Here is a 19,588-nt window from a genome sequence, read left to right as displayed (position 1 = left end):
CCAGTTTGCTTCCCCAGTAAATACTACCAAAATTTAAGAGTACTGTAAATTTTACACAAACTCTTCCAAAGAAAGGAAAAAAAGGAACTTCCCCATTTGTTCAAGAGGCTAGTATAACCTTGATACCAAGTATATTTTAAGGAAGGAAAATTACGAGCTAATCTTATATGCATCAATACAAAAATCCCAAAGACAACATTTGCAAATCAATTCCAGCAATACACTAAATAAAATATTTAATGACCAAGTTGGGTTTATTCCAGGAATGCCAAGTTGGTTTTACTTTGGTCTTCTTTTCTGAATGTTATCCCCACATTTTTTTAGAATAAATGAGAGAAGTCAAATGAACAGATGCAGAAAAACATGAAATCATTTAACACCCAATCATTTTAAAAAAAAACCTTCTCAGCAAACTCTAAGAAGAAATTAATTTCCTTAATCAAATAAAGAATATCTAAAAAACTTCAGCTAATAACACTCTTAATGATGAAATGCTGAAGACTTCCATTCCTGTAAACCCTTCCCCAAGACTAGAAACAAGACACAGATGCTTGTTATTATCACTTCTATTCAACACTCTACTGCATAACCTAAGCCAGTGAAATAAGTAATGGGGAAAAAAGTAGAAGGATTGGAAAAGAAGAACAAAATATTCAAAATTTGCAGACAACATGTTTGTGTATATAGAAAATCCCTAAGAATCTATAAGTAAACTCTTAGTATTTGTAAGTAAGTTTAGCAAAGTCACTGAAAGCAATATATAAAAAGATTTTCTATGTACTAGCAAACAATTAGGAAATAAAAATTTTTAAATAATTCCATTTACAATATTATCCAAAAAAAAAGAAAAAAACAAGAAAGCTTCACAAAGACAACACAAGAAATATTCTCATTTTCTCAAAAAAGACAAAGATTTCTGAAGTATGGCATGAAAATTCTAACTGTAAAAAAAACAATTAATTGGAACAATCTTAAAATGAAGAACTTATCTTCATCAAAAGACATCAGAAGACTAAAAAAGAAAAGTCCCAAAAGTGGGCAATATTAGCAATGCATATATCCAACAAAGGTCTCTGCTCCAGAATAAATAATGCCTACAAATCTGATGCACCCAATTGAAAACAGCATCAAGGACCTTGCATAAGCACACTGCAGAACAGTATCTGAAATGGCGAACAAAAACATGAAAATGCTAAAACCTCAGTACACATTAGGAAGATACAAAGTTTAAACCATAATGCGATACCACTCCATCCACAAGAACAGAAAAAGAGTTATAATTCCAGTACTTGATTATGGTATAAAGCAGCTGGCACTAACATACCCTGCTGGTGGGAAAGTAAAATAGTACAACCTCTTTGGGAAAAGTTTGGCATTATATATTCATTTTGAAGAATCTCAAACTTAGAGAACTTGTGTGCCAGGATTCATGCACAATAATATTCATTACACCACTGTTTAACAGCCCCAAACTAGAAACAACCCAAATGTTGAACATCAAAACTGATAAACTGTTAGGTATTTCAAGACACTGTATACAGCCATCAATGTTAACAAACTACAGCTGCATGCAACATGGATGAGTCTCATAACAAGCCAGCCATAAAAGCATACAATATGGAAGAAAGTTCACATTTTAAATACTTCTTAGGGATATATGCATGGGGATGAAATACATCAAGAAAAGCACAGAAAGATAATGGTTATATCTGGAGAAAGGGAGATGTGATCATTAGGGAAAACATGGGGAACTCTGGGGGTACTGGTAATGTAGGCAGTAGTTATGTGGGTGTTTACTGTATAATTTATTAGAGTGTACAATGATTTTAGCAATTTCCTAGATAAATATGCTACACTTGATTTAGAAAAGTCAAGCAAACCAGTCGAAAAATGAATCAAACAAAAAAGGATAATCTAAGAAACCAGTGAAAGTTACTGAAGTCTAAATATGTGATGTATGCATATACACACACACGTCAAAACTGCAACTAAAATCCTAGATGTTAGGAAGATTCTGGGAAGATGGAAGAGTAGGAAGCACCAGGAATCTGTCTCTCCAGCTAGACAACAACTGTACTATACTAACAATCTGTATGATATAACTATTTCAGAACTCCGGAGTCTGTTGAAGGCTTGCAACTTCCAGGGGAAGACCGGAAAGGTAAATTACTATTAATTTCGGTCAATTTCAGCTCAGCTCTCAGCATAGTAACAGCCATCCATCTCCCACCGGCAGCCACCAGCTGTCCACATGTTCCTGTAGCAGTTTGCACATAGTTTGTGGGAGTCAGGGTGGGCAAAAAGTACTTTGTCCTCCAAATGTTGGGGATCTGTGCTCTGATCACTGACTGCTCCTTCTGATCACAAAGGTGCAGACAGAGGTGGGCAGCCATCCTTGCACCTCGTTGTTGCCCAATTCTTGCAAGCCCCTCCCCCTCCAGTTGAAGTGGCTTCCAGAGATTTAAAGGATTGGTGCCATTCCCCCCGCTTTTCCTCCCACTTTCATCCTTTATTTCTCACTTTTTCTCCTTATGGGAGCCAGATATTAAAGACTAGGACATTCTAAAACAACCGCATATATGGGGAAAATTAGAATGTCACTGCCCGTGCCCAGGCAAAGGCTCAGTAAACACCTGAGAAGACACCTCAGTTTATATCTCAGGCTGATCCTCGACAGAGGCAACCTACAATAATCAAAAACAAAAAGCAAAACCGTAACAAAAAAACAGCAAACCACAGGGAAGGAGGAGAATTATTTTCCAGAGTTACCGTATTATTAGACTCAAACATCCAGTGTTCAATGAAAAAATCACAAGGCATACAAAGAAATAAAGATAGAATGGCCCATTCAAAGGAAAAACAGAAATCAATAGAATTGTCCCTGAAAAAGACCTAATGGCAGATATGGTAGACAAAGAATTTAAAACAATGGTCTTAAAGATACTCAAAGAACTAAAGGAAGATGTAGAGAAAAGTCAAGAAAACAATGTGTGAAATGGAACAATGGAAATGTCAATAAAGAAATAGAAAACCTAGGGAATTCCCTGTCAGTAAAGTGGTTAGGACTCCACCCTTTCACTGCCAATGGCCCAGGTTCAATCCCTGGTCAGGGAACTAAGATCTCACAAGCTGTACAGGGCAGCCAAAAAAAGACAGCCTAAAAAAAAAAGAAATTCTGAAGCTGAAAAATGCAGTAACTGAAATGAAAATTTCACTAGAGGGATTCAAAAGAATATTTGGGGTGCTTCCATGGTGGCGCAGTGGTTGGGAGTCTGCCTGCCAATGCAGGGGACGCGGGTTCGAGCCCCAGTCTGGGAGGATCCCACATGCCGTGGAGCGACTAGGCCCATGAGCTACAATTGCTGAGCCTGTGCGTCTGGAGCCTGTGCTCCGCAGCGGGAGAGGCAGCGATAGTGAGAGGCCCGCGCACAGCGATGAAGAGTGGCCCCCGCTCGCCGCAGCTGGAGAGGGCCCTCGCACAGAGGTGGAGACCCAACACAGCCATAAATAAATAAATAAATAAATAAAAATTAAAAAAAAAAAAAGAATATTTGAGCAGGCAGAAGAATTAGTGATCCTGAAGATGAGACAATGAAAATTATAAAGGCTGAGGATCAGAAAGAAAAAAAGATTTAAGATATGTGAACAGAACCTCAGGGACCTGTGGGACACCATTAAGTAGACTAACAGATGCATCATGCGAAGCCCAAGAGAAGGAGGGGGGTGTGGGGAGGGAAGTGGAGAGAATATTTGAAGAAATAATGGTTGGAAACTTCTGAGAGTTGATTTAAATGAATATAAATACTGAAGGTCAAAATACTCCAAGTGAGGTGAACTGAGAGACTCACATCAAGACGCATTATAATCAAATTTTTAAGAGACAAAGACAAAGAGAACCTTGAAAGGAGCAGAGAGAAGCAAATCATCACTTACAAGGATCCTCAGTAAAATTATCAACAGATTTCTTATTGGAAGCTTTTGATGCCAGAAAACTGAGGGCTGATATATTCAAACTGCTAAAAGAAAATAACTGTTAACTGAGAATCCTGTATCCAGCATAACTGTCCTTCAAAAGTGAGGGAAAAATCAAGACAGCTCCAGATAAACAAAAGCTGAGGGAGCTCAGGACCACCAACCTGTCCTGCAAGAAATACTCAAGGGAGTCTTGCAAGGTGAAATGAAAAGACACTGGACAGGAACCTGAAGCCGCATGGAGGAAAAAAGATCTCAATAAAGGTAAATACACAGGCAATTATAAAAGCTAGTTTGTAACATGGTTTGTAGCTGTATCCTTTTTCTACATGATTTAGGCTATAAGGCATATAGTAAAAAAACAACACAATGACAAAAGTCAATCTTCTCCTTATCAGCAATTAAATGATGTAAATAGATTAAACCAGGGATCCCCAATCCCCAGGCTACATGGCCTGTTAGGAACTGGGCCACAGGGCAGGAGGTGAGCGGGGGGCAAGCAAGCGAAACTTCATCTGTATTTACAGCCGCTGATTCTGCTTTATGGTGAGTCATACAATTATTTAATTATATGTTACAATGTAATAATAATAGAAATAAAGTTCACAATAAATGTAATGCACTTGAATCATCCCGAAACCATCCCCGCCCCATCCGTGGAAAAAATCGTCTTCCGCAAAACCAGTCCCTGGTGCCAAAAAGGTTGGGGACCACTAGATTAAACTCTCCAATCAGAAGACAGATATGCAGAATGGATAAAAACATATGACCCATATATGTCTTGTCTACAAGAGACTCAAGAACCAAAGACACAAACAGAATGAAAGTGAAAGGACATAAAAAGATATTCCATGCAAACAGTAACCAAAAGAGAGCAGTGGTGGCTATACTAATGTCAGACGAAATAGACTAAGTCAAAAAAGGTTAAAACAGACAAAAAAGGACATTATATGTTAATAAAAGGCTCAATACAGCTAGATGATATATATACTACTTATAAACATTTATGCACCTAATGACAGACCATCAAAACACATGAAGCAAAAACTAAGAATTGAAGGGAGAAACAGAAGGTTCTACACCAATAGTTGGAGACTTAAATAACCCACTCACAATAATGAACAGAACAACCAGACAGAAGACATTTAAATAAGGAAATACAGGACCTCAGCAACAAAATAAACCAACTAGATCTAAGAAACCTATATGGAACATTCTACCCAACAACAAATACACATTCCCAAGTGCATATGGGACATTTTCCATATGTTAGGCCACGAATTAAGTCTCAATAGATTTTAAAAGATATCATACAAAGTATCTTCTCTGACAACAACAGGATGGAGTTAAAAATAATAACGAAAGTAAAACTGAAAAATTCACAAAACTGTGGAAACTGAATAACACACTTTTAAACAACCAATGGATCAAAGAAGAAATGAGAACGGAAATTAGAAAACATTTAGAGACAAATGAGAACAAAAACACAACATACGAAAACTTAAGGGATGCAGCAAAAGTGGTGAAGGAAATTTATATCTATAAAAGATCATATTAAAAACAAGAAAGATCTCAAATCAACAACCTAACTTTACAACTTAAGGAACTAAAAAAAGAACAAACTAAACCAAAGCTAGGAGAAGGAAGAAAATAATAAAGATTAGAGCAGAAATAAACAACATAGAAAACAGAAAAACAATACAGAAAAGTCAATAAAATCATAAGTTGGTTTTTTGAAAAGATCCACAGAAACAAAACTTTATCTAGATGGACTAAGAAAACCTGGAGAGAAGACTCAAATTTCTAAATCAATAATGAAGGTGGGGACGTTACTACCTATTCCACAGAAATAAAAGAATTAAAAGGGTACTGTGAAAAACTATATACCCCAAAATTTGATAACCTAGATGCAGCGGACAAACTCCTAGAAACATAACCTACAAAGACTAAATCACAAACAAATAGACAATCTGAATCTATGTATTACTAGTAAGGAGATTGAATCAGTAATCAAGACTCTCCCAACAAAGAAAACTTCTGGACCTGATGGTTTCACTGGTGAATTCTACCAAACATTTAAAGAATAATTAATATCAACCCTTCTCAAACTTTTCCAAAAAACTGAACAGGAGGGAACACTTCCCAATTCATTCTATGAAACCAGCATAATCCTGATACCATAAATAGACACTACTAGAAAACTACAGACCAATACCTTTATGAACACTGATGTAAAAATCCCCAACAAAATACTAGCAAACAGAATTCAACAGCACACTAAAAGAATTATACACCATGACCAAGTTGGATTTATTCCTGGAGAGCCAAGGATGGTTTAACATACAAAAACAAAAACACACACAAAAAAAAGACAAAACAAAAAAAGCAATGTAATACACCCCATCAACAAAATGAAGGGAAAAAAACCACATGATCAACTCAGTTGATGCAGAAAAGCATTTGTCAAAATTCAACACCTTTTCATGATCACTCAACAAAATAGGAATAGAAGGAAATTACCTCCACATAATAAATGCCATATATGTAAAACCCAAAGAAAACATCATATTCAATGGTGAGTGACTGAAAGCTTTTTCTCTAAGATCAGGAACAAGGCAAAGATGCCTGCTTTCACACTTCTTTCAACATAATACTGGAAGTTCCAGCCAGAGCAATTAATTAGGCAAAAAAAATAAATAAAAGGCATTCAAGTTGGAAAGGAAAAAGTAAAATTATCTCTGAGGAGAATACACTCTTATATGCAGAAAATCCTAGACTCCACAAAAATACTGTTAGAACTAATAAACGAATTCAGCAAAGCAGCAGATAAGAAGCCAACACACAAAAACCAGTTGCAATTATATACACAAATAACTAACAATCTGAAAAGGAAATTACAAAAACAATTCCATTTATAATAGCATCAAAAAGAATAAAATACTTAGGACTTAACCAAGAAGGTAAAAGACTTGTACAATGAAAACTACAAAACACTGCTGTAAGAAATTAAAGATGACATAAGTAAATGTAAACACATCCCATGTTCATAGACTTAATATCGTTAAATTGTCAATACTACCCGAAGTGATCTAAAGATTCAGTGCAATCCCTATCAAAACCCCAATAAGAATAAAGACACAGACCTACTAGAGAATGGACTTGAGGATATGGGGAGGGGGAGGGGTGAGATGTGACAGGGTGAGAGAGTGTCATGGACATATATACACTACCAAATGTAAAATAGATAGCTAGTGGGAAGCAGCCGCATAGCACAGGGAGATCAGCGTGGTGCTTTGTGACCACCTAGAGGGGTGGGATGGGGAGGGTGGGAGGGAGGGAGATGCAAGAGGGAAGAGATATGGGAACATATGTATATGTATAACTGATTCACTTTGTTATAAAGCAGAAACTAACACACCATTGTAAAGCAATTATACTTCAATAAAGGTGTTTAAAAAAAAAAAAAAACCCAATAACATTTTTTTTGCAGAAATAGAAAAATCCATTCTAAAATTCATATGGGATCTCAAGTGACCCAAATAGCCAAAACAATCTTGACAAAGAACAACAAAACACAAGGACTCACGTTTCCTGGTTTTAAAACTTGCTACAAAGCTACAGTAATCAAAACAGTATAGTATTAGCATAAAGACAGACATATAGACCAATGGAATAGAAGGCCTGGAAATAAACCCTTGCATATATGGCCAAATGATTTTTAACAGGAATGCCAAGATTATTCAATGGGGGAAAGAACAGTCTTTTCAACAAATGGTGCTTGGAGAACTGGATATCCACCTTCAAAAGAATGAAGTTAGACCCTCACCCAGCACCATTTTACTCTAAGTGGATCAACGACCAAAATATAAAACCTAAAACAATAAAACTCTTGGAAGAAAACATAGGACAAAACCTTCATGACACTGGGTTTAGCAATGATTTCTTGAATATGACTCCACAGGCACAAGTAACAAAAGAAAAAACAGACAAATCAGATTTCATGAAAATGTAAAAACTTTGTACATCAAGAGACACTAACCACCACAGAGTAAAAAGTCAACCCACAAAACTGGAGAAAATATTTGCAAATCATACATCTGATAAGGAATTAATATCCAGAATATATAGAGAACTCCTAAAACTCAACAAGAAACCAAACCACCCCATTTAAAAGTGGACAAAGGGCTTGAACGGACACTTCTACAGAGAAGATACAGAAATGGCCAATAAGCACATGAAAAGATGCTAAACATCACTAATCACTAGAGAAATGAAAATCAATACTATAAGATAACACCTCACACCCATTAGGATGGCCACTATCAAAAAAAAAAATAGCAAACAAGTGTTGGTGAGGGTGTGGAGAAACTGTAACCCTTGTGCACTACTGGTAGGGATGTAAAACAGTATAGCCTCTGTGGAAAACAGTATGGCAATTCCTCAAAAAATTAAAAATAGAATTACCATGTGATCCAGCAATAACATCTCTTGGTATATACCCAAAAGAGTTGAAAGCAGGATCTCAAAAAAATATTTGTACATCCATGTTCATTCACAGCAGCATTATTCACAATAGACAGAATGTGGAAGCAACCCAAGTATCCATCGATAGATGAATGGATAAGCAAAATGTGGTACATATGTACAATGGAGTACGTTATTCAGCCTGAAAAAGGAAGGAATTCTGCTAAATGCTAGAACATGGATAAACCTTGAGGACATTATCCTGAGTGAAATAAGTCACAAAAGACAAACACTGTATGATTCCACTTACATGAGGTAGAGTAGTCAAAACCATAAAGACAGAAAATATAACGGGGGTTGCCAAGGACTGGGGGGAGGGGAGAATGGGGAATTATTGCTTAATAGGTATACAGTTTCTGTTTTACAAGATGAAAAGAGTTATGCGGATGGATGGTGGTGACTTTTGCACAACTATGTAAATGTATCTAATATCACTGAACTGTACACTTAAAAATGGTGAAGATGGTAAATTTTATTTTGCCACAATAAAAAAGAAAAAAATCTTAGATGTTATCAATATTGAATGTGGGAGCAGAATTTATTTGAATTTTTTTTTTTTTTGGCCACACCACACAGCAGGCAGGGATCTTAGTTCCCCAACCAGGGATTGAACCCACACCCCCTGCAGTGGAAGCGCAGAGTCTTAACCACTGGACCACCAGGGAAGTCCCAGTAATTCAACTTTTAAAAATACATGACCCCAGGGCTTCCCTGGTGGCAGAGTGGTTAAGAACCTGCCTGCCAATGCAGGCAGGGGACACGGGTTCGCGCCCTGGTCCGGGAAGATCTCACATGCTGCGGAGCAACTAAGCCCATGCGCCACAACTACTGAACCTGCACTCTAGAGCCCGTGCGCCACTACTGAGCCCATGTGCCACAACTACTGAAGTCTGTGCACCTAGAGCCCATGCTCCACAACAAGAGAAGCCACCGCAATGAGAAGCCCGTGCACCGCAACGAAGAGTAGCCCCCACTCGCCGCAACTAGAGAAAGCCGGCGCACAGCAACAAAGACCCAATGCGACCAAAAATAAATAAATAATTAATTAATTTTAAAAAAAACATGACCCCAGCAATGCTCTCATGACTGCATTCTTCATATACACCCACCACCATAATCACTGCCACCATTTAGTCAGTGCAGTTATAGGCATTATTCTAGGTACTCAATACACGTATCTTACTCAAGCTTCACAAAAATCCTATAAATGGGTACTATTACTATGCCTGTGTTACAGAAATTTAATCTCTAAGGTTAGAGCAAATCAGTAGCACAGCCACGATTTGTTCTCAAGTAATCTGCATCCAGAGCCCGCACTTTACTTTGTGTAGGTTTATTATGAAATGGGCAAATTGAATATGCTTTTTCAAAACTATACTTGAATCTCCCCACTTCAGAATACGTGTTTACATTTATACCACCATATAGTGGGTTAACAAACAATCTGGAAGAACCAAGAATGGCTCCATTAGATGGAGCAAGATCAAACAGACAATGGAACACGTTAGGCAGGAGAATGTGAAAAAGTTTTCAGAGGTGATAACCAAGCCAATCTTGAAAAAGGGTAGGATTTTTTTCTGGGTAGAGAATACTCAATTAAGTATTCTTCTATGTACCAGAATAGCATTCCCTCCATGATTTCATCTAACTCAGTGATTTTAATTATATACTAATATATAAAAGAATCTCAAGAAACGCACCCGACAGTATAAAGGAAAAGAACCCTGGGACACAGTTCTAGAGACCTTTTCTGGGTTGACGGCAGATCATACATGCTACATGTATTCTTTTAACTGAAGAAACTATTTTATAATATGAACAAAAAACAAAATTAAGTTAGCTTTATACCCTGATTGACTGAAATTTTGAAGTGTGACAATAATTAAGGTCTACAAAGATATGGAGAAAAGCTCTCATGAAATCCTGACTGGATTGTACATTGATAAATTCACTATGAAAAAGAAGTCAGCAACTTAAAGTTTAAAGATAGTATACCTAATTACCCTGCAATTCACGTCTAGGCACATATGCTAAAGAAATTCTTGTTATATGCACACAAGGAGATATAAACAAGGATGTTCACCAAAATACTGTTTACAACAGCAGAAAAATGGAAGAGACCTAAACATCTGCCAGCGGAGGATCAGGTAAATAATGTATACATTTATATAAAATACTAATACACAGCAATTAAAATGCACTGGTTTGACTTAGATATCGATATGGACACACTGTAAACATAATGATACACTGGGGGTGGGTAGCATATACCAGAAAGACAATATATGTTATACTATTTATGTAAACCTTTAAAGCAGGGGTCCCCAACCCCCAGGCCTCGGACCGGTACCAGTCTGCGGCCTGTTAGGAACCGGGCCACACAGCAGGAGATGAGCAGCGGGCAGGCGAGTGAGCGAAGCTTCATCTGCCACTCCCCGTCGCTCGCATTACCACCTGAACCATCTCCCCTGACGCCATCTGAGGAAAAACTGTCTTCCACAAAACTGGTCCCTGGTGCCAAAAAGGTTGGGGACTGCTGCTTTAAAGCACGACATTTAGGAAGAGGTATGAGGGGTCTTCTTAGGTGCTGGTAACATTCTGTTTCTTAATTTGAGCTATGGTTACATGGGTGTATTTCTTTGTGATAATTCACCCCATTGTATACTTACTTGTGTACTTTCCTGAATGTATGTTCTATTTACATAAAAAATTAAAACACACAAAGCAATGTTTATGGACAAATATGTAAAAGTATAAAGGAAATACACCAACTTTAGGAGAGTTGTTACCTCTAGGAGAGAGAGTAGGGGGACTTCCCTGGTGGTCCAGTGGTTAAGCACCCGTCTTCCAAAGCAGGGGACGGGGGTTCGATCCCTGTTCGGGGAACCAGGATCCCACATGCCACGGGGTAACTAAGCCTGTGAACTCTAGAGCCCGCGTGTCCCAACTAGAGAGCCTGCATGCTGCAACTACTGAGCCCACGCACTCCGGAGCCTACACGCCACAACTAGAGAGAAGCCCACCCACCGCAACAAAGAGCCCTTGCACTGCAACAAAAGATCCCACATGATGCAACTAAAGACCCGACGCAGCCAAATAAATAAATAAATATTTTTTAAAAAAGATGGCGCTGGCCTCAAGGAGAGTAGGGGAAACAGACAAACACAACAAACGCAAAGTTTTATTTGATGTTTCATGTTGCCTCAAAAAGTTTCAAACATGTCAAAATCTTAACATTTGTTAAAGATGGGTGGTAGATACACAGAGGTAATTGATTTTCTACTCTTTTCTCTATTTTGAAATATTTAATACTAAAAAATTCTCTACAAAAGCAAAACAAGTACATTTAAATCCCACCATTCAGAGATAACTGCTGTTTTAAAAATATTGACAGCTCTACTGAGGCATAATTGACATAATAAACTGCACATATTTAAAGTACAAATTTTGATGTTTCAGTATGTTACTTCCATGGGACCACCACCACAATCAAGATAATGAATATATCCATCATCCCCAAGTTTCCTCATGCCCCTTTGTAATCCCTCCTCTTCCCCGTCCCTGTGCCCCTTTCCCCACCAAACTACGGATTTGCTTTCTGTCACTACAGACTAGTTTGTATTTTCTAGAATTCTATGTAAATGGAATTTTAAGTATATTCTCTTTTTTTGTCAGGCTTCTTTCACTGAGTATTATTATCCTGAGATTCATCTATGCTGTGGCACACATTGATAAATAATATTCTTTTGTATGGACATGCCACCATTTGTTTATCCATTTCCCAACTGATGGACATTGGGGTTGTGTCCACTTGCTGGCTATCACAAATAAAGAGATTATGAACATTTGTGTACAAGTCTGTCTATGGATACATGCTTTCATTTTTGTTGAGTGTAACTAGTACTGCCTAAAACTGTCAAGGTCATCAAAAACAAGGAAAAGTGAGAAACTGTCACAATCTAGAAGAGCCTAAACAGACATGGGACTAAAAGTAATATGGGATCTTAGTACAGAAAAAGGACATTAGGCAAAAAATAAGAAAATCAAAATTAAATATGCACTATAGTGTCAATACTGGTTCATTAGTTGTGACAAATGTGACAGAAATTCACCATACTAATGTCAGATGTTAACAGCAAAGGAAACTGGATGGGAATATATTCAAGAACTCTTTGCACTACTTTTGTAATTTTTCTGTAAGTCAAAAACTATTCTAAAACAAAAATTTCTTTAAAAAATCTATGAGTGGAACTGCTGGGTCATATGGTAGGTAAGTGTTTAACTTTTTAGGAATCTACCAAACTGTTTTCCAAACGGTTGTACCATTTTGTATTCCCCCCAGCAGTTTATGAAAGTTCCACATCTTCCACATTCATGTCAATTCTTGGCATGGTCAGTCTTCTTAATTTCAGACATTCTAAAAGGTGTGTACATCATTAGTATTTTAATATAAAAAATTTTGGTGTATATTTTGCCAAGATATGCGTGTACACACACATGCATAGTCTTTTCAAACAAGATCAGATTTCCTGGTTCCTATTGGAAAATGGGCAGCTGCCTAAATCCAAATCTCTCCATATATCCTCCAAAAACCACATGGATCAACAAAAGTGAATAAAACCACTCGCAGACTGAAACTACAGAATATTTAGGAAACAGAATACCATAAACTTAAATTTGCATGTAAGAGGGACTCAAATTTCTAAAACTCAACAGTATGTATATCCAGCTCTGGAGCTCACATTAGAAAAGACCATCAGGCAGCAGCAACCAAACAGAAAACGACACACACAAAAATCATTTACAGTAGCATTAGACAGACACCTACCCAGACCCAGAGATAAACCTAAAAAAGGATGTCCAAGATGTCCATAAAACATTGAGAAAAATTAAAGACCTGATAAATGAAAGGATACACCAGCTTTATGAATTCAAAGATTTGTCGTCAACATACCAATTTTCTACAAATTGATTCACAGATTCAATGAAATCTCAATCAAAATTCCAGCAGAGTTTGGGGGTGGGAGTTGGGGGGGGGGGGTGGAACGACGTGACACTGACAAGCTGAATCTATGACCATGTGGAAATACAAAAATCCAAGAGGAACCAAGAATCATGAAGGACAAAGCCAGAGGACTTCACTACCAAATATCAAAATCTACTATAAAGTTGTAGTAACTAAGACAAGGACAGATAAAGAGCTCAGTGGAAGAAAACCGATATGCACAGACAACACATATACTTGATTTATCAGAAAGATGACAGCAGTGCAATGAAAAGGGATTTTTTTTTTCAACATAGTACTGGGTCAACTGGCTATCCATGCAGAAAAAAATGAATCTTGACCTTCCACCTTACACCATGTACAAAATTAATCCCAGATGGGTTGGAAATCTAAGAGTGAAAGGTAAAACAATAATGTTTTTAAAACGAGACACAGAATATCTTCATGACTTCATGTTATTCAAAAAATACCAATTAAAAGTATAAAAACAAGCTACAGGTTGGGAGAAAATATTTTTATTCTATATATCAAAGAACTCATATGCAGAATATATAAACAGTAAACAGGAAAGAGCATCAAGTAAACAGGAAAAAGGCAGGTAACCGTAAAGAAATATTAGGGTAAGACCTGAAAAGGCACTTCAGGAAAGAGGATATCCAAAGGTCAACAGACATATGAAAAGGTGTTCAACTTCATGAGTCATCAGGGAAATGAAAATTAAAACTGCAATAGAGATGCCATTACATACTCACCAAAATGACCAAAGTGAAAAAGACAATACCAATTGTTAGTGAGGATGTGGAACTAACCCAAACCATCTGACATTGTCACAAGTGTAAACTGGTGCACTTGCTGTGAAAAACTGGCAGCATCTATTAATGCTGAAATCACACATACCCTATAAGTCAACACTCTCCTAGGAGTACACCCAAAAGAAATAAGTTCACCAAAAGACATGTTCACAGCAGCACTATTCATAATGGCCCCAAATGTCTATTAACAGTAGAATGAATAAGCCAGAATGAATACTCATACAACAGAATACAGTACAGCAATGGGAACAAATGATCCACAACCACTGGCTGTGATATGGATGAATCTCACAGCTGAAGAGTACATATTTATGATTCTATTTATGTTAAGTTCAAAAACAAGCAGAACTAATGCATGCATCTAGAAGTCAGCATGGTGGTTTACCCTTCACTAGTTAAGAGACTGCAGGATTTCTGGGGGCTTCTGGTCTATTGCCTCTATATATGAGTGGATATATACAAGATATGTTTGGTATGTGAAAATACATTGAATTTGCATATTTATCACAGTAGAAGTATCATACATACTTTTCTGTATGTATGTTATACTTGGATTAAAAGTTAAATTTTTAACTGTTAAAGCCATATATTAAGGTTCTACAAAAAATTTATTTTGTGGGAAACAAGACTTCCCAAGAGTAATTTCAACTGTTCCTGTTAGCTGGGACTGAATATAGTAAAATTATTATTATTTTTTTTTTTTGGCTGCATTGGGTCTTCGTCGCTGCACGCGGGCTTTCCCTACTTGCGGAAAGCGGGGGCCACTCTCCGCTGCGGCGCGCGGGCCCCTCACCGCGGCAGCCTCTCCCGTTGCGGAGCACAGGCTCTAGGCGTGCGGGCTTCAGCAGTTGTGGCACGCGGGCCCAGTAGTTGTGGTGCGCAGGTTCTAGAGCTCAGGCTCAGTAGTTGTGGCACACGAGCTCAGTCGCTCTACGGCATGTGGGATCCTCCCAGACCAGGGCTCGAACCCGCGTCCCCCGCACCGGCCGGCAGATTCCCAACCACTGTGCCACCAGGGAAGTCCCTGAATATGGTAAAATTTATTTCAGAATAGCTTTTCAGACAATTTAGTGATGATACTCCAGAATAAAAAAGGAAACCATCTCAGTCAGAAATTCAATACATCTGGCTACAGTTATACACTTCTTCGGTCCTAAATTGAAAGTCAGCAGTTCATCTAGATCTGGGTGCCGGTTACATGCTTGTGTTCAGCTGGAGACAGTGTGAGTTCTTCACTTATGATATGTACTTTTCTGTATGTGTATTACACCTAAATAAAAAAGTCTTAATCAGTGTTTCAGTCCCACACCTTACTTACTGTGAACTACTTTGACTAATCTATCCCTTTTCTCAGGGAGTTAACATGAAACTTTTTCCTCCAGTCACCGCCCCCAGCCCATCCAGTAGTTAAGATGTCCTGTAATCTTACCAATTTTCACACTTTACAGACACTAAATACTCAGTTCATTTATGCTTTAATCACATGTCCATTTACAGCCCATTTCCTTCCTTCCTCAGAGTTTAATATTGATAGATTATGGTTTAAGGGACTAGGGCGTGGGGAAAGGGCCCTCTAGGTAGCAGACACCCCTCTCATGAGGAGTTGCTTGGGTAAGGGATCCAGCTCTAGCCTAACCTTCCAGCCCCATCCCAACTCCTACCACCCCACACACAACAACAAGGGCCATCTTGGTGGGATGCTAGCCCAAAAGCTCAGGCCTTCTGCAACTTCTCCTGAACCACAGGAAGTCACAACTTCCCTGTGTGTCAACTGGTGGCAATCAGACAGCTCCAGCCGCCCTCCTCCCTCCCTGCCCCACATCTTCTCTCAATTTCTCTTTCATCTCTACTCAGTCAAGGACAGAGAGCAAGTCTGCTGCCTAACAATGGGCTCAACCTTGCCTTGCTTCTTGGAAGCCCCCTCAATCTATACAAATGCTTCTCTTGGAAGACACTTCCCTCGCTTGGCTTGACAGGGGAAGCAGCATTGCGCCCCACTGTGCTCCACTAAGAGGGGAGGGAATCACTTCAAATGCTGCCCTCCCTAAGCAGTCTTCTTACACAGACCAGGGAAAGGCTGAGATGATGTTTGTGGTAGTAGGGACAGCTCCTTGGCCTCTTCGTATCTGTGAAGCCAGAGAGGTGTATCTGGCTCCAACTCTTGGGGACTGTCATTGTACCACAGGTCATTTAACACCTCTTCAATTTCAGCTTTGGACCCCAATGCTAATTCTGAAGCGACAGTAAAAAAAAAAAAAAAAAAAAAAAAAACTACTCAACATCCAGTTACAATGAAATAGCTTTCTCTTCTTCAAGGTGTGTTTCAAATGCTGCTTCATCCAAAAAGTGTTTCCTAGTTCCCTAACCAGTACAGTCTCTCCTTGCTTTGACCCTGCCACAGCACTTTCCCAGTAATACCTTATCAACTGAGCGTGTAATTCTGATACTACTCACTGCATGCTATATGCAATGAGATTTTGTCACAGCTAACACACAGCCTTGTAAATGACAATGCAAACATTTGCTCAAATAAAAAAATAAATGGTACGTAACTATTGCAAATTTAGGTATACCTATATGAAACAAGGTGTGCAATTAAAATTAAATGCGCCTATGCAAAATTCAAAAAGCAATGTGAAACACTAGCCAAGATACACCATTTTTAACAAGTTGTTTTTATTATAAAACATGTTTGGGGACTTTCCTGGTGGCACAGTGGTTAAGAATCTCCCTGCCAATGCAGGGGACACGGGTTCGAGCCCTGGTCCGGGAAGATCCCACATGCCGTGGAGCAACTAAGCCCGTGAGCCACAACTACTGAAGCCCACGCACCTACAACCTGTGCTCTGCAGCAACAGAAGCCACCGCAATGAGAAGCCCATGCACCACAATGAAGAGTAGCCCCCGCTCGCCGCAACTAGAGAGAAAGCCCGCGTACAGCAACGAGGACCCAATGCAGCCAAAAAATATAAATTAATTTATTTATTTAAAAAAACCCATGTTTGTCACAGAAGAACCAGTAGGGGAAAGCACACAGAACACAAATTACCCATTACACCTTCACTGCTACATTTATGTCTTGTCATTCCAGTCTTTTTTTATACATATATACATACCTGAGACCGTACTGTTTTGCACTTTGCTTTTTCACTTCAGGTACTGTGATTATCTATATCATTAAGTAGCCTTCTACAAACATCATATTAATAACCACAGAACATTCCACTGCATGGTTACTTCAGCTTTTGTTGTCATCAAATTGTCCTTCGTAATAATACTGTGATAACCAATCTTGTTCTTAGGTTTTTATAATTCTGATTATCTCCTTAGGTAATAGGATTACTTCTGACCAGAAGCTGCAAATTCACGTTAAAGTTCCTCATGGAAAATACATGCCCAAGTTTACTTGCTCATTAAACACAAGGTGGGTTTTCCTGCTGGGGGAACCTGGGAAAGCTGCTCTCTGCTCTAGGCCAGGCAGCCCTGCCTCACCACTCAAGACCAAGAGCCCACAGCCCTGCGCCAACATCTCAGATGGGGACAAGGAGAGAGCTGACCATACCGTGGGGGCTAGGTATGTGCGAAGAACGGCCCAGAACACCTTGACCAGAACCTCTCCTACAATCCCTTGAGGTCCCTTCAAACTGCAGTATTGCTTTCCTTATTGAGCCCCCCAGGAGAACTCTGTGAGGCATTTGGGGAGGTACCATTCTGCCCTACAGCTGGAAAAACTATCTACTTTATCTCACTGCCCAAGGTCAACCTTACAACCCAGGTTTCCCTATTTCTTCAAGGTACTCTTCTTGAACCCATGCCCTGAGAAGGCCCTGAAGAGGCCAAGAAGTCTGTACCTTGTAGTCTGGCCAGTGAGTGACCTGGGCACAGTGGGATGGTAACACTTTCACCAGTGCCTGGCATCTTGCCAGCGAGGCCACTGGGCGCCCTGGCCAACTGCAAACGTACACTCCTCAAAGCTCCTGTCTCACTGACCAGGAGCCTTCCCCTCACACAAGTCAACAACCTAGCATTAGCTGAAAAATACTTTGCTATAAACCATAAAAGTTCCAGCATGTCTGAAGCAACCCAGTGAAATTTAAGTCATTGTTGAGTGTCATTCTTATTGGAATGTAACTCATGCAACTTTCTGAAAAGAAAAAAACAACACATACATAGAACCAAGTAGGTTCTCTGAATTTTTAACTCAGCATAAGCTAAAAAATAAGGGTCAGCTCACAGCTGACTCCACAATTAACAGAAAACATTACATGTATACTCTTTTGGAAGTTGTAAGAGACAAGACCCACCCGTGTCTCCCAGCCCCCATGCTCTTCTCTCATTTCCCTTCCAGCACAATTTAATAAATAAATTCCATGAGGCCATCTCCTTCCTAACGGACTTCTCCCTTAAACATTTAGCTACTTTATGTTCACATGCTCCTGCATCTTTGTGGGAATTATTTCCAAGGCCAAGTTAAAAATAAATCAAAGAATTTGTAACTAAAAAACAGCAATTACCAGTCCTTGTTCTGAGAATCTGTGTGTTACCAGATATTTTCAAGGTCCGTTTAAAAAATTAAAAACATGCTCACTTTCATCTAAAATAATTCAAACAAAAAATATTCCATCAACATTCCTATAATATGTTGCAATTCCCACAAAAAGATTATGAAACACTGTTAGGACACCCAAGCCTCCTTGTGAAGAATCATCTTCAGGAGATGCTCCCCTTTCCCCCATTATTCTGTGGAATATACTAAATATCATAAAAATCAAATGCTTGTTGACTTGCACTCATTTTGAAAGAAATTAAATATTGAAGAGCTGCACCATTCCATACAGTAGCCACTAGTCCCACGTGGCTACTGAGCACTTGAAATGAAGCTAATTCAAATTGAGCTGTGCTGTAAATGTAAAATATACACTGGATTTTGAAGTCTTAGTACTAACAAAAGAATATCTCACTAAGAGTTTTTTATGTTGATTACATGTTGACATGATATTTTGACTACGTTGGGTTAGATCAAGTATTAATTACACTTTTAAACTTTTCTAACGCAGCTATAAGGAAATCTATCTTAACATACATGACTCTACTGTAATTGTATATATAAATAGCCCTGTCACTTTGACCTATCCTTTTTCACCTAATCTTCTTGTGAATCATAAAAAAAATTTCTGTATTATAATCGAAGGAAGTCTTCACCCCAAAGGGGACCCAATCCACAAGGCAAACTACAAAAGGGGCAAGTGTTGTCAGAGATTCAAGGTCATTCTTC

General features: G+C 38.6%; 1 protein-coding gene across 3 annotated transcripts in view; it reads right to left on the bottom strand.

The window, feature by feature from the left end:
* The window catches only part of CPEB1 (cytoplasmic polyadenylation element binding protein 1), a 95,530-nt gene that overhangs the window by 59,242 nt on the left and 16,700 nt on the right, over positions 1 to 19,588 (bottom strand). The gene's annotated exons all lie outside the window — the stretch shown is intronic.

The sequence above is a fragment of the Balaenoptera musculus genome, chromosome 2 (assembly GCF_009873245.2).
Source record: "Balaenoptera musculus isolate JJ_BM4_2016_0621 chromosome 2, mBalMus1.pri.v3, whole genome shotgun sequence".
Lineage (NCBI taxonomy): Eukaryota > Metazoa > Chordata > Mammalia > Artiodactyla > Balaenopteridae > Balaenoptera > Balaenoptera musculus.
Note: the sequence above shows the minus strand (reverse complement) of the source record. Positions and strands in the feature narration are given on the sequence as shown.